Source organism: Staurois parvus, unplaced genomic scaffold, assembly GCF_062004578.1.
Source record: "Staurois parvus isolate SC_StPar_1 unplaced genomic scaffold, SC_StPar_1.0 ptg000822l, whole genome shotgun sequence".
NCBI classification, from domain to species: domain Eukaryota; kingdom Metazoa; phylum Chordata; class Amphibia; order Anura; family Ranidae; genus Staurois; species Staurois parvus.
Genome location: NW_028318618.1, coordinates 647,320 through 664,791, shown reverse-complemented (window position 1 = coordinate 664,791; position 17,472 = coordinate 647,320). Strand labels below are relative to the sequence as shown.

Below are 17,472 nucleotides of genomic sequence, written 5' to 3'. Positions count from 1 at the left end.
TGTACATTCACATTAGTCCCTGCCCACAACCAGCATACAGTCTAAATTGGCCCTAGTATGTATGTGAGTTAGGGAACCTAAACAGGACCCAATTAACCTAACAGCCTGTCTGAGTGTGAGAGGAAACCAGAGTACCCAGAGGTAGACCCACGCAGGCACAGGGACGGCATACAATCTCCAGGCAGGCAGAATAGTGGTTGGGATTTGAACCAATGGATTTGGCTGTGTAAGTGAAGGCTGGGGTTTGTATTGAAGATTTGGACAATGAAGACAAATAGTCAGAGATTAGGTTTTGAGGCAGCAGCTTCAGTGGGGGCAATTTGCAGAGAGGGTTAATCACTCTTGCCCTCTTCTGCTGCCCTCTGCTGGAAGACTTGATGTTACCAGCTATGTCACTGCAGATCTTGGCAGATATTGTCCATAGCATGGGTGATGCTCTCTAGTGGGTATCCGGATTGACAGAGGTTCACCAGAGAGTACAACTGTCTCTGGGACAATTCATACAGTAGGTTGTGCCAGCTGGAGCATTGGTTCATGAATTGCTCAGTAGCTGTGCAGTAACATGAGTGTTCATTTCAGTCTAATTGGTGAGAATCTCTTCTGCTAACTTAACCATTTGCCGCCCGCCCTATGTCCGAATGGCGGGCGGCAAATGTCATTAGTGTTCCAGGTGGATGCCATATGGCGTCCTCCTGCAGAGCGGTGCGATCTGTCACCGGCCGTGTACCTCGGACACGGCCGATGACAGATCTGAGTATCGGCCCTGTTGCCGGTACCATGTGACCTGCTGTGACCAATCACAGCAGGTCACATGACAGTTGGATGGCATGAATGAAGCCATCCATTGTATACATTTGTATATTAGTGTCTAGCTGTGAATGGTCACAGCGATCACATGCACATGTCATGTGATTAGCTGTGGCCAAATCACAGCTAAGCACAAAAAAAAAAAAAAACCCTGAATGAATCGATTTCATTCAGGTAAATGCTTGCTTATAGCAAAGTAATTATTTGCTATAAGCAATTGTGTAAAAAAAAAAAAAAAAATACTGATCACTTCCCCAAAGTAGTACAATGTTACTATGGTAACATTGTACTACTTTGGTCATAGTGAAATGTGAAAAAAAAATCTTAAAAGAAAAAAATTTAACAAAAAAAAAATATTTTTTTTTTATACTGTCATATAGGGTTTGAGCTATACTCGCCCTATAAGACTACCCCTCTTCCAACGCACACCAAATAAAAATGAAAAAACATCAGATTTGATTTCAATATGGTATGCTATTTCAGTATGGTATTCCAATGATGGGGTGCTATTCCTCCCACTGACACTAATGACGGAGCACTATTTCATCCACTGACACCAATGATGGGGCTCTATTCCTCCCACTGACACCAATGATGGGACACTATTCCTCCTACTGACACCAATGATGGTGCCCCATCATTAGTGTCAGTGTGTGAGGAATAGTGTCCCATCATTGGTGTCAGTGGGAGGAATAGTGCCCCATCGTTAGTGTCAGTGGGAGGAATAGTGCCCCATCGTTAGTGTCAGTGGGAGGAATAGTGCCCCGTCGTTAGTGTCAGTGGGAGGAATAGTGCCCCGTCGTTAGTGTCAGTGGGGAGGAGGAATAGCGCCCCGTCGTTGGTGTCAGTGGGGAGGAGGAATAGCGCCCCGTCGTTGGTGTCAGTGGGGAGGAGGAATAGCGCCCCGTCGTTGGTGTCAGTGGGGAGGAGGAATAGCGCCCCGTCGTTGGTGTCAGTGGGGAGGAGGAATAGCGCCCCGTCGTTGGTGTCAGTGGGGAGGAGGAATAGCGCCCCGTCGTTGGTGTCAGTGGGGAGGAGGAATAGCGCCCCGTCGTTGGTGTCAGTGGGGAGGAGGAATAGCGCCCCGTCGTTGGTGTCAGTGGGGAGGAGGAATAGCGCCCCGTCGTTGGTGTCAGTGGGGAGGAGGAATAGCGCCCCGTCGTTGGTGTCAGTGGGGAGGAGGAATAGCGCCCCGTCGTTGGTGTCAGTGGGGAGGAGGAATAGCGCCCCGTCGTTGGTGTCAGTGGGGAGGAGGAATAGCGCCCCGTCGTTGGTGTCAGTGGGGAGGAGGAATAGCGCCCCGTCGTTGGTTTCAGTGGGGAGGAGGAATAGCGCCCCGTCGTTGGTGTCAGTGGGGGGGAGGAATAGCGCCCCGTCGTTGGTGTCAGTGGGGGGGAGGAACAGCGCCCCATGGTTGGTGTCAGTTTGGAGGAGGAACAGCGCCCCATCGTTGGTGTCAGTTTGGAGGAGGAACAGCGCCCCATCGTTGGTGTCAGTTTGGAGGAGGAACAGCGCCCCATCGTTGGTGTCAGTTTGGAGGAGGAACAGCGCCCCATCGTTGGTGTCAGTTTGGAGGAGGAACAGCGCCCCATCGTTGGTGTCAGTTTGGAGGAGGAACAGCGCCCCATCGTTGGTGTCAGTTTGGAGGAGGAATAGCGCCCCATCGTTGGTGTCAGTTTGGAGGAGGAATAGCGCCCCATCGTTGGTGTCAGTTTGGAGGAGGAATAGCGCCCCATCGTTGGTGTCAGTTTGGAGGAGGAATAGCGCCCCATCGTTAGTGTCAGTGGGGGAGAGGAGCGGATGCTCCTTCTTTCAGTTCGGCCGCTTGATTTTCGCGGGGCCGTTTGACTCCGCCTCCTCGCCGGTGATTGGTCGTCTGTGTGCCTTTCCAGTGCCGGCGCCCAATCACCGGTGAGGAGGCGGAGCCGAGTGGGCGGCGGGACCATCGAGAGGCCGAACTGAAAGGAGCAGCCGCGCTTCCTGGACCGGATCGTCGTGGGACCGGGACCGGAGCCAGGTAAGGTACAGCAGCCCCTCTGCCCACCCCTGTACTTGGTGTCCGTTGGAGGAGGAGGGGGGGCGGCACCGCACCCCCTCGAAAAAGTGCCGCCCTGACACCGGCTCGCCATATACCGGCGTATAAGACGACCCCCGACTTTTCAAAAGATTTTCACGGGTTGAAAAGTCGTCTTATACGCCGGCAAATACGGTAATTCACCAATTTCTTGATCAAGGCTTTGTCGTCCTACAGGACCTGTATCTTGGTCAGTATATCCTGGCCTTGATAGCATTGTTGGTAGCCAGGAACTTCCTTTTTAGTATGGCCATGGGCTCCTCTGGGCTGTGGATCAGGTCCATATTGGGTACTAGCTCCAGGGTCATGTGAGGGGCTGCTGATTTAACGCTACCTTGGAACTGGCTCACCTTCATCTTTGGAATAGTCCAGTTCCCATACACATCACATGACTGGTAGTTGTGTGTTGCTTGACCAGTAAAAACTGTTTGTAGCATGTCCTTGGACAGGTCCTCTATCCAGCTGATGCTGTAAAGATCACTGAGGTATGTGTCTTGCTTCTCGTCATAACAGGCGTAAAAGGACTCATGAGGGTTGCTAGTTGTGATGGCATATTTGTCGGTGTTTATAGATAGTGCCACGCTCCTATATATTAGTGTATGTAACTTATACTTCTAAAGTGCTATAGATAATTATCCAAGGCAATGCATAAATCAAAATATATAGGAATCATGAATTACTATGCCTAGTGACTCAAACAGTAAATATAAATTATGATCTTCATGCAGGTGACATTAATGACTAGCAATCCTAAGGTGATGGTGCCTTAAGAGGTACAATGGTATACAGATCAAAAAATGTCTAAAGTAATGCACCTCTATTCTGCTGTGATCACTCTATTCATATTGTGCAGAAACATATAAAATTGTGCACGTGCATATAATAAAGGAAGTAAAAGTTATATATAAAGTCTTTCAAAATAAATGTGCAGGTGGATTCTTTGTTCCCTCTCGCCGAGTGCTTAGTGGTCTCCCTATGTGCTCACCTCTATATTTGCCTGAATGAATCCAGGCAAATATGCTTTTTATCCTTCCTGGATAGATGAGATGGGATGATGCTCTTGTTCTAGTTGTCTCAGAAGGTGGATGTGGATTTAAATGGGTTCTCCTGTTCTCTCCTTTATCCCCCTGTGTAGCTGCTCATGAATGGATATACTGACCAGCTCTCTGAGGATCTCCTAATTCCCCTCCTGGGGTTGTTTCCTTCTCCAATCCTCCTTATACCAGCTCAAGGGGTGTTGGTCAATTGAAAAAAGGAAGAAAACAGACCATGGTGCCTTATCTTTGTGCATAAAAGGAGATTTATTGCTGCCAGTTAAGGTGTTGCACAATAGTATACAGCTCTGTTGTAATCCAGGTCAGCATAGATGACAATCTACAGGTATACTCTGCCTCTGCAGTGCTGTCTGCCTGCGTCTGTACTCGGATCACTGAGCCTCTCCAGTGCAACGTCGTGACGTCAGAGCCCCTCCCCTACGCGTTGCGTCACAGGGTCACGTGACTTCATCAGGGGGAAATGATTGGATGCCACGACTATGCTTATCCACCTATTTATATCTCTCGGCCGCCATTTTCCTGAAGCCCATATGGGCGCGGCCATTTTCCCAGTGATTTACTTAAGCTATATATATGGTGAGTATTTGTACATGTGTGTCCACTCGAATATTGCGTGATATCTATCTGTCAGACGTTGCTAATTGGGTCAGCTGTGATCTATCTCTTGTACTGCAGTTTCTATATTATGGCAAATGGCTATACCTTATATTGCTGAATGTATACCTATTGGCAGGCTAACTAGAAATCTATAAACACTCTTTATTGACAATAAAATGTTAAAAAATGTTAAAAAATTAAAAATAAAAATTAAAAATGAAATTAAAAATACATATATGTTACTCCATAAGTAACCTATATATCATTATTTGCCTAGTACCATCAATATTGAAATGTATTATGTATCTTGCATCTTTTTATATTTTTATATATGGGTCTTATTTTTATCATTGAGAGGGTGTCAATTGTAAATATGATAATTTTTATTTAAAATGTATGCGTTTTATACTGGTATATTATTCTCTAATTCTACCCTGAACGTACTACAATGGCCCAAACATAGAACTAGACAAATATCAGATACATATAATTATGATTACATAGATCCCCAATCTATAAATATTAAGGGCCTCAGAATATGATTAGGAGCTATCTCCATGCTTATTTGTTACTGATAAAGCATGCAAGGTCAAACTCCTTGTTTAACCCATTAGGAGCCAGACAACCCATTTCGTAGATCCACTTCGATTCCTTCTTACTAATTTCCCTTATCAGGTTGTCTCCCCTCCAGTGTTGTACATGTTTCTCTATACCCCAGAACTCTAGTTTTCTTGCATCTTTATTGTGATATTTCTTAAAGTGCTGTGATAAGTGGTGATATTTATATCCCCTATTTATATTATATACATGTTCTTTTATTCTTTCCCTTAGCATCCTTTTAGTACGTCCAATGTAAATTAGATTACATGGGCATTTTAGGGCATAAATAACCCCTCTTGTATCACATGATATAAATTGCTGGATAGTGTATTCCTTTCCACTTAGGGGATTCTGAAATGTGAATCTTCTCCTGGGATTATTTACCAATCTGATGCAACTATAGCATCTACCACAGGTATAAAACCCTTTTCCCTGAAAAAAACTTATTTGTTGATTTTTAACATGTTTTGTATCCCTTAAGTATGTTGTAGTTTTAATGACCAATGGTTGGGTTCTCCATTATCTGCGATATCGTTGTACATCATCACCATGATCTGCTCATCAGGGACAATCTACTTGATGATTTGATAAGCGTGGCACGTCAGCCTGATGTCTGTTGTTGTACCAGCCATTGGAGCTGGACACCAGGACCATGCACTGCTTCTCCCCAACCTTTGGGTCATCCATGGGCATGAATGTGGCCAGGACAGGGAGGCTGAGGATTAGTGTCACTTGGATCTAATCACAGGCATCTTGGATAAAGTAAAAGGACCCTGCTCCCCTCTAGCGGTTTGTGCTCTGCGTGTTATCACAGCGATGAGACCGCTGATTGTGAATGCTCAACCAAATAATGTTCTATGTGCTTTGCTTTCTAACTCTTTTCCCCAAGAGGAAGAAAGAACTCAAAGACTTATGTTCTGTACACCACTTTTGAATGTCTTTTAATTCTGTATCATATTGTTTGCATAAAATACCTATCATGCTTAGGGAGCAAGATTGACTTTGAAACAAACTGGGGAGCAAAGTTTGCAAAGTCATTTTACTACAACCTATCTTGGCGGCAGCATCTCTCCTGAAGAAGCCAAGGTCAGCAAAACATGTTGAGAGAAATTATTTACAGCTGTTAATGAAGAGTGAAAATGGACCATGTTGTAAAGAATCTTGTGGTGATTTTTCCAATAAAATTGTTAGACTTTAACCAGTACACGCCCTGCCAAAAGGCGGCCGGCAAAATGTACCGTATTTCCGGGTTGGACGCAAAATGGCATCCTCCCGCACATGCGCAGTTTGCGCTCCTGCAGAGCCGTGCAGCGGCGCGATCTGTCACCGGCCGTGCACCTCAGACACGGCCGATGACAGATCTGAGGTATTGGCCCCCGTTGCCGGTACCATGTGACCTGTAAGAACTTTTTGTATCAACCTCCTATGATTCTAGTTTCACTTTAGTACTCCGAACTGCAAGGCTTAGCCCCACCACTCTAGGAATGGCTAACAAAAGTGATACCATTGGCATATAGTACCTCACAGGAAGGACACATAGCATGCAGGCCTAGAATGTACCCCAGTCATGCTTGTAATAGTTTAGAAGTTGGATGAATGATTTAATGCAGTGGTTCTTAACCTTGTTGGAGGTACTGAACCCCACCAGTTTCATATGTGCATTCACCGAACCCTTCTTAATTGGAAAAATAAAATATGATTTTTAAAATTCAAAACATAGGTATATATTTATACATAGGTGCACAAAATGAACAAAACCATTAAAACATGATTTTCACACACAAACAAAATAATGAATATTTACCGCAAATCAGTGTGACTTCTGCTGTTGTCTTTCAGAGGCCAGTTCAGAAATGCGTGGCATTACCTTGGCAAGTGCCACTCTCATGTCATTTTCGCAACAAAGTCTGTTCCTTTTCTTCGTCTTTATGTCCAGCATCCTCAAAGGATTGCTCGCAAAGATATGTTGTAACAAACGGTATGAAAATCTCCAGAGCTTTCTTAGCAATAACAGGGTACCTCACCATTTGTTGACACCAAAACGTTGAGAGCGTTGTTGATCTGAAGAGTTGCTGTTGAACCTGGCTCTGCTGAAGTTCAATGATTTCATCGAGGTATTCATCATTGACATCTGTTGTCTCAACACTAAACGTGAACGGCTGTCTCACCCATGCTGGATATGACTCTCTTGTAGGGAAGTATCCGTCGAGAGACTTTGCAAGCTCATCTAAGTGCGTGGCAATTGCTTGCTTCAGTTCCGCGGGTACAGAAATTCCTCCGATTCCAGATACATCTTCGATCTTACTTACACAGTCGTCTAGCAGGGGAAAGTTTGCGAAGTTATCGTTCTCTATTCGTCGTTTCCATAACGGTAGCTTTTTTTGAAAAGCCTTCAGGTTTTCTTCCGCTTCGATGATGTTGACTCCACCGCCCTGCATCTGTTGATTGAGATGATTGAGAGCTGCGAAGATATCAGTCATGTACGCTAAAATGAGAATGAACTCAGAATTTTTGAAGCAATCTGCATGACAATGTTGGTGCTCTTGCAAAAACAGGGCTAATTCCACACGCACGGCAAAAACACGATTCAGCACCTGTCCCCGGGATAACCACCGAACGTTAGAATGGTACAAAAGCACCTCGAATTCAGATCCCATTTCTTTACACAGCTCCCTGAAGATGCGGTGCCTCAGAGCACTATTTCGCACATAGTTCACGCATTCCACTACAATTTTTAATACTTCTGCCAGTTTTGGAGGCAAGGTTTTTGTTGCCAACGCATGCCTGTGCAGAATACAATTCGTAAAAATGATGTGTGGTGCATCGGCTTTCACTAGCGCACCAAAACCAGACTTTCTTCCCAGCATGGCTGGAGCTCCATCCGAACAAACTGCAGAAACCATATCCCACGAAAGATTGTTGTCCTTGAAGAAGTCATCCACAAGTTTCTTCACATTGGCTGCCTTAGTTGTTGTTGTTGTAAGAGGCTTACAAAATAAAAATTCTTCCTTTATCACGTCGTCTTTCACATAGCGCACGAATACTGCAAGCTGGCTTAGATTGGAAACGTCTGTGGTCTCGTCGAGTTGAAGGCTAAATTTTGCCGGGCTTGAAATCAGATCTGCAACTACTTGAGCCAAGATGTCCTTGCTCATGTCCTCTATTCTGTCGCTGATGGTGTCATTTGAAAGAGGAATTTGGGATAACTTAACTTCAGCCGCTTTTCCCAGTATGATATTCGCCATCTTCAATACAGCTGGTTTTATGACTGATTCACCAATGGTGTGTGGCTGGCCCTGCTTTGCGATCAGGTAAGCAACTTCGTACGATGCTATGAGGATCGGTTTGTTGATGGGTACAAAGCCGAGAACAGGCAGACTAGCCTTTTCATCGAATCTGGCTCTCCTCACCTTGAATTCAGCGAGCGTTGTGTTCTTGTATTTTCCATCTCCATGCTGCTTAAGGAAGTGTTCTCTTAGTTTTGCCGGTGCTAAACTAGAATTGCTCAACTTGGCATTGCAAATCATGCAGTTATGACGCTGACTCCCATCACGTTCCCTTATACATGTGAACCCATATTGTACATATTCGTCCGACCACTTTCTTTTTTTGCTTGACATAGTTAGTATGAAGGGATTAAAATATTAAGAAAGAAATCACGTACCATTCGACTACTGCGCACCAAATTCCCTGCAGCACAGATAGGCTAAGCCAGTGGTGGGCAACATTTTTTTTTCAACTGAGCCAAATCTCGCCAAAACCACGATTTAAAAATGTGGCTCTGAAAATAAATTTCAAACTGAAAATACATAGGATGGTACACTGTTTTTAGTTTCAATAAGTTTTTATAGTAATTCATCCCCCATAGTAATTCATCCCTTATATAGTAGTAGTAAGTAGCAAGTAGTAAGCCAAGTCCTCCCTGTGTCAATTCACTTACCTTTGCTCCGCGCGTTCCTCTCGCCGTATTCCCGCGCCGTTCCGGTCTTCAGGACGGACTGTGAGAGGAGCCTAGCTCCTCTCACGTTCGTCACGCTGCCCCGCCTACACACATCCTGACAGCCAATCACTGGCTATCAGGATGTGAGTGGCAGCGAGACTGGCCAATCATTGCATTTTTTGCGCGCTGCCCTGGGTGTTTTTTTTTTTTTTTTTTTTTTGGATCACGCTGCAGAGTCCCTGCCGCCCGAGCGGAGGGAGGTGAGCGGGCGCCCGGCACACAAGAGCCGCATGTGGCTCGCGAGCCGCGGCTTGCTGACCACTGGGCTAAGCGATGTTGTGTGACCACCTGCAGCCAATGATGGACAAGCGGGGCATGTCATCACGAATCATATGAGTCGGGTGTGGGTCTTCACCTCCGCCGAACCCGCGAGACTGACTCACCGAACCCCTGGGGTTCGATCGAACCCAGGTTAAGAACCACTGATTTAATGCATTACAACATTCTTGGTAGTGAAATAGTACAATTTTACAGGAATCTGTACATCAGAAAAGGGACAACTGAAGAAATTTTAGACAGATTTAGTTCCAAAAATGGATAATGCCATGCTTTGGGTGGAGACACAATGCCTTTTTAATAAATTAAAATCAGTGTTAGAACATGACTACACACTTAGTGCAGAACTCCCAGTGTGACATGGACCCTTAAGAAATTGAATAGTAGAGTTGCTACTAAAAAATACTTAAATTATATGACTCATTTATTTCCGCAAAGTGACATACCTGAGAATGTTGACCATATGTGATGTTCTTTCACCACCACTCGATTTTGTTTTCTACTTCTGCACCAACATATAAAGAGAATTCGTCAAACATGATTGGTGCCTCTGCCATGCTGTCCTTCTCTGGCTCTGGAGACATCTCAGACTGAGATCCAGAAGTGTCTGTGTTCAAAGGGGAAGACAAGGAACTGGGAGCCGATGTGATGTTCTGTGAGGTGTTTATATAAGAAGCCAATGCTTGCTCAGATTGTAAAGAAGAAATACTTTTCTATGAGATTCTCAATCTTCTCGTGTCTGAATCCGAAGTTTCTTCTTTCCAGCTTTCCCTCAGGTATTTGAAGACTTCGGTTGTTTGACCTCTTTTGGTAAAGTCAATTGCTAAAAGATCACAAAACATCTTCTGTATCCCAGTGGGAACCTTTCTCCATGCTTCAGGAGGATCATCTGTCTGGAAAGTGTGTTTTGCCATTCAACAAACTGTTTGTATCCTTCATCAAGGTTGTCCACTTGCCATGGAAACTCTCCTGTGAGTAGGCAGTAGATGGCTACACTAAATGCCCACACCTCAAGGCTGCCATTTACAACCAGTCCATCAGAAATGGTTATCTCATGCATTTCTGGTGCCATGCAGGTTTGCTGCCACACCTGGCTCTAATTACTGTCCCTTTGACCCTAGCAAGGCTAAAGTCTGGGACCTTGACACAATGGCAGTCCTGGTCAAACACCAAGACATTTTCTGGCTTCAGGTCCATGTGGACTAGTTTTTTCTCCACTATGAACTCAAGAGCACTGGAGATCTGCACAGCACACCTTTTTTTACTGCGGCTTCTGGAATTCCCACCTAGAAAAGAAATAATAAATACAATAGATGTTAAATACAGTAGTGTATAATATAAGGTGAAATAAAGACTCAATTGAAGTCTATGTACGACCATAACCTTTTGGGTTTTTTTTTTTTAAGTTTTAGGGTAGGAATGAATTCTATTGGATGTGTCCCTCCCTAGGAAGAAAAAAAAAAATGTGAAACAAAATGTAGCGCTAATCGCTTGATGTAAATAAATCAATGTGCAAAATAAAATAAAATAAAATAAAAATCCCCTTACTTAAAAGTGAATAAACTTACTACTATAAATAATTTCGTGCTTACAAAAACACAAATTCCTATAGTGATGGTGAAAAACCAGTCTTATTGACTGACATAATAGTGTATATTAAAACAAATATACATAAAACACACAATGTGCACTAATATATCTACACAGATCCCATAGAGTGGATAAAACAACCTCATGTGCAAAAGTGAACTCTGATCAGTGACATAATATACACACGATAATCTATTTTCATGCGTTTTTTAGAGTCCAATCTTTTTAATCACACTCCAGTGAACACAACAACTCCGTGCTGATATCCGTGTTCAAACGTGGTTTGATGACTATACACAAAACCATCCGATCACCGGCTGGATTAGCCTCTCACCTTCCAGGCTCGACCCTTGCGAGTCACAGCGTTTTAATAGGATCCCTCTCACAGATCCTCCAGGTAATTATCACTCCAAACGACAGCTCCCACTATATGCAGATCTCCCTCTGGGGATCAGAACTCCAATACTGGCTCCTTCTCCAGGCAGGATCACATACTGCGCTAACCACTCACATGTAACATAAAACACAAGCTTCCATTGTGTAATGTTTATTGCCACAAAAATGGTATAATAGAATGCGCACTTACATCAGTTTGCTGTAAATCAGGGCTCCCACCGCATGCTTTTGGATGCCATCTGCATGGGTGTACAAAGTACCAAAGAGGTGTACCAAAATGGCCGCCACGCCGGAAGTACGTCACTACGTCTGGCCTACGCGTTGCCTCACAGTACCATGTGACTTCCTCAGGGCTGGCATGCGCAGTGAGACTTCCTATAAATATCCAGCACAATCACATGTACCTCCCCAAAGGCGGGTCAATACCTGCTCTACAGGATCTTCCGCGGCCATGTTCTTGTAGCTCAAAATACAACACACAGCCCAATAGAGCCGGAATGTAAAAATGGGGACAAACACTAGAATTTCGGCCGGACATATCTGTATATATGTGCTTCTCTTATTCCATATACCTATTCTCACATGATCATAAATAAAAAACAGGGATGTTAAACTAATAACATTTATTAGATATCATTTATATAACTAATACCCTATATCTACCAATTATGAATCAAAAACTAAAATATATATATATATATATATATATATATATGTAATATAGGATGTTAAAGTGAGCGCAACTAAATGCCAAAAAATGTATAAATGTGTGTACACAAAAGCGTATACACAGACAATATAACTGAGCAGCTGATACACCGAAAAGGTAACCAAATAAAACCTCCAATCAAACATATGTGTTAAAATAAAATGGTGCAGCGCTGAATACTAGAGCACAGTTTATACACACAATATATATACACATGCGTGATATCACTCTAGGGGTGATCAATGAATATAAAAGTTCTATGTAATAGTGCGGATCATACAGGATCCTAATTCAAGGTGAGTGGACGTCCTGATCCAAGGTGTGATGATAGGTGTGTTCACACAAATAGGTGAAAAACGCACTCACCAGATGTGCGTTTAATACACGCAATATGTAATCCTGCGTCACCAGGCCATGAAACTATCATCAGATCCCAGATCAGATTGTACCCAGATTACCATCCCGGCTCCGCGGAAGCAAGGTCATCCGAAACCGTTACCAGGTATCACCACCAGGGTCCTGAATCCTCCAAATGGGCACTGCGAATGATGGCACTCATACAGAGCGCCCAATAAGAGACATACAGTCATGGCCGAAATTGTTGGCACCCTTGATATTTTTCCTGAAAATCAAGTATTTCACACAAAAAAGGTATTGCATTAACACATGTTTTGCTATACACATGTTTATTCCCTTTGTATGTATTGGAACAAATATAAAACAGAGGCAGAAAAGCAAATATGACATAATGTCACACAAAACCCCAAAAATGGGCTGGACAAAAGTATTGGCACCCTTAACTTAATATTTGGTTGCACACCCTTTGGAAAACATAACTGAAATCAGTCGCTTCCTATAACCATCAATAAGCTTCTGACACCTCTCACCCGGAATTTTGGACCACTCTTCCTTTGCAAACAGCTCCAGGTCTCTCTTATTGGAAGGACACCTTTTCCCAACAGCAATTTTAAGATCTCTCCACAGGTGTTCAATGGGATTTAGATCTGGGCTCATTGCTGGCCACTTCAGAACTCTCCAGCGCTTCTTTGCCATCCATTTCTGAGTGCTTTTTGACGTATGTTTGGGGTCATTGTCCTGCTGGAAGACCCAGGATCTTGGACGCAAACCCAGCTTTCTGACACTGGGCCCTACAGTGCGACCCAAAATCCTTTGGTAATCCTCAGATTTCATGATGCCTTGCACACAGTCAAGGCACCCAGTGCCAGAGGCAGCAAAACAACCCCAAAACATCATTGAACCTCCACCATATTTTACCGTAGGTACTGTGTTTTGTTCTTTGTAGGCCTCATTCCGTTTTCGGTAAACAGTAGAATGATGTGCTTTACCGAAAAGCTCTATCTTGGTCTCATCTGTCCACAAGACGTTTTCCCAGAAGGCTTTTGGCTTACTCAAGTACATTTTGGCAAACTGTAGTCTTGCTTTTTTATGTCTCTGTGTCAGCAGTGGGGTCCTCCTGGGTCTCCTGCCATAGCGTTTCATTTCATTTAAATGTCGACGGATAGTTCGCGCTGACACTGATGCTCCCTGAGCCTGCAGGACAGCTTGAATGTCTTTGGAACATGTTTGGGGCTGCTTATCCACCATCCGGACTATTCTGCGTTGCAATCTTTCATCAATTTTCCTCATCCGTCCACGACCAGGGAGATTAGCTACAGTGCCATGGGTTGCAAACTTCTTGATAATGTTGCGCACTGTGGACAAAGGCAAATCTAGTTCTCTGGAGATGGACTTGTAACCTTGAGATTGTTGATATTTTGCCACAATTTTGGTTCTCAGGTCCTCAGACAGTTCTCGTCTCCTCTTTCTGTTGTCCATGCTTAGTGTGGCACAGACAGACACACAATGCAAAGGTTAAGTGAACGTCTCTCCTTTTTATCTGCTTTCAGGTGTGATTTCTATATTGCCCACACCTGTTACTTGCCCCAGGTGAGTTTACAGGAGCATCACATGCTTGTAACATTCTTATTTATCCGCAGTTGTGAAAGGGTGCCAATACTTTTGTCCAGCCCATTTTTGGAGGTTTGTGTGACATTATGTCGAATTTGCTTTCTTTCCTCCCTTTTTTTGTTTTGTCCCAATACACACAAAGGGAATAAACATGTGTATAGCAAAACATGTGTTAATGCAATACGTTTCGTGAGAAATACATGATTTCCTGGAGAAATATCAAGGGTGCCAACAATTTCGGCCATGACTGTATGTATTCCTCAAGTAGTTAGATGTCCTGCTGCTACTGCCCCCCTTTTTTTTTTTTTTTTTTTTTACTGCGAATGATGGCACTCATACAGAGTGCCCAATAAGAGACCTCATAGCGTGATACTGCTTTAGATGCCTTTATTCAGGGTTGGTTGGTATGGGGTACATAGAAGGATTAAACAAAAAGTTTACTGACCATATGTATTCCTCAAGTAGTTAGATGTCCTGCTGCTACTGCTCCCCTGACGCGTATCGTGCGATGCACATATTCATAGGGTCCAGGGCTGATTAAGACATCTTCCTCTGTGCTATTTATAAATGTGAAAGGCAATTCTGCCTAATGCGGCCGCCATTTTCCCGGCTATCCGCGCATGCGCAGAACGTCGGCGTCGTCTTCCTGCGCTACTGCGCATGCGCGAACGATCGGAGCCATTTTGTCGTGGATCGCAAATGCGATCAACAGCAAGAAGTCTCCTGCAGTGCGGCGCCGTTTTGTTGGCAGGGTAAAGGGATACAGGAGCAGTATTAACTGCTCTGAACTTATCCAGCCAGGGAGCCTTTACAAATAGCGCCTCTGTGCAAAAATGAGGAGGGGGATTGCTCACACTCAAAGGGTGTAATATAATGCACAGGGATATTTTATTTAGAACTAATTGTAAATATAGAAGACCTGGAAATTACTCAAAGTCATGTGTGTATATATATATATATATATATATAAAAGGAAAAAGAACCTTGTATAATATTACACAAAATCCGTTTCACTTTGCTTGAGATCAAACCAGGTTGGGAATAAAACCGGCATAAATATTCTCTATATTCTCTATTGGGTATACAAATATAAATAGCACTATAATATATGGTCAGATAAAAATACAATATATGTGTATGATTTATATGGAAACATATGATCATAAACTTCAATACAATGTAAAATCTCATAAATACACAATAAAAACACATAATGTGATACTAAATTCATATATCACAATATTATTTCATATTAAAAATGCCATAAAAACACCTAAAAAGCGATGACGAGATATAGGGAGAAACATCCCATTAAAAATAGTAATAACAAGAAAAACAACCTAATGTTGTATATTAATAACATGTATATGTTTACATTTATAATAATTTGGTATATAATCTTAAATATTTATAACAATTTGAATAAAAATCTATATATATCCGTATGGACCCAAAAAGTTAGTATACTTCATCCGTCTATTATCTATTGTCTAAAAAGCAATTCAGATCAAAATCTATATTCAATCCTTTGGGGTGCAAGGACCCAAGTTCATAGATCCACCGCGATTCGAGCTGAGATACCGCCCGTTTTCTGTTTGTTCCTCGCCAATGAGCATTTACAATGCCTATGCCCATAAATTTGAGTGACGAGGGATCGCTGTTGTGATGGATCTTATAGTGCTGTGATAAGGAATGGTCTTTATATCCCTTCTTAATGTTATTAACGTGCTCCTTCAGTCTGTCTCTAAGGCGTCTGGTAGTACGCCCGACATACTGAAGGTTGCACGGACATTGGAGCAAGTATACAACGAATTTACTAGTACAAGTAATAAAATCTTCCATATCATAATGCTTACCCCTCGTTGTAGAAATAAAATGATTGCTCTTATTAGTGTATTTACTGCATCGGCAAATAACACATTTTCTGCAGGGGTGAAATCCTTTTAGATTGGTGAACATGATTGTGCTTTTTGGTGGATCCACTATATTGGGGGCGATCTTATTCCTGAGCGATGTTACTCTTCTAAAAATAATTTCGGGTTTCTCTGGTAGTAGTGTATTTAGTATTGGATCTGATTTCAGAATCCCCCAATTTTTATTGATAATGCTCGTGATTTTTCTATGTTGTAAAGAATAATTTGTAATAAACGGACATATTTGCTTAGATTTTTGTTTAGGGATGTTATTTAACAACAGACTTCTGTCTGATTTACCTATAGTATCTATGGTCTGGTCAAGGGTGGGGCCATCATACCCTTTTTGCACAAATTTATCCTTAATTATCTTAGCCTGTTTATAATAGGTCTCCACATTAGTACAATTCCGCTTGATCCTGGAGAACTGACCCTTTGGTATATTGCGTAACCAAACAGGATGGTGACAGCTATCAGTTGAAATATAGCCGTTTCTGTCCGTTGGTTTGAAATAGGTTTCAGTCATTATTTTACCATTATAGTTTATTAATACCAGATCCAAGAAGTTTACACTAATTTGACTGTATTCAAACACGAGTTTAATATTTAAAGAATTAAAATTCAAGGTTGTAAAAAAATTTAAAAGGGCTTGTTCCTCACCGTTCCATATGAGGAGGATGTCATCAATGTATCTCCGATAAAAGGAGAGCTCAGGCCAGTCTCTAGCATAGATGACATCCTCCTCCCATCTGGCCATAAACAAATTTGCTAAGCTGGGGGCAAACTTTGCCCCCATAGCTACGCCCTTTTCTTGCAAATAAAAATTATGGCCAAACCAAAAATAATTCCTCGTCATCGCAAAGTCTAATAAAGTTAAAATATAGTTCTTATGCAAATCAGACATATATTTAAAATCACCATTTTTTAAAAAGAAATCCACAGCCTCCATCCCATCCGAATGTTTTATACTTGTGTACAAAGATGTTACATCCGCCGTAACCAGAAAAGAACTTTTGTCCATAGTGATGTTACTAATATCCTGGAGTACTTGCTTTGTGTCTTTCAAATAGGTCGGGGTCCTTGCGACGAGAGGTTGTAAAAAATGATCAATGTACTCACCTACTCGTGAACATAAGGACCCAATGCCACTTATTATAGGCCTCCCAGGGGGATTGATGGGATCCTTATGAATTTTTGGTAATATGTACATGATCGGAAGTTTGGGTACTGTAGGGCAAAGATAAAGTTTTTCTTTTTTATTTATAATTCCCTCAGTATATCCTTTATTAATAATGGATGTAAGTTCTTTTTTATATTCTCTAAGTGGATTTTTTGGTAAAAGAGAATACGTTTCCTTATCACTCAGAATATTGTACACTTCCTTAATGTAGTCGGATTTATTTAACAACACTACACCTCCTCCCTTATCTGCAGGACGTATTACTAGGTCCTTTTTCTCTAATAATGTTTCTACAGCTCTCTTAACA

General features: G+C 42.6%; 1 pseudogene; it reads right to left on the bottom strand.

Annotated features, from left to right (window-relative positions):
• Nucleotides 1-3,072: 3,072 nt before the first annotated feature.
• Nucleotides 3,073-17,472, bottom strand: part of LOC149443936 (legumain-like) — a 348,726-nt pseudogene continuing 334,326 nt past the window's right edge.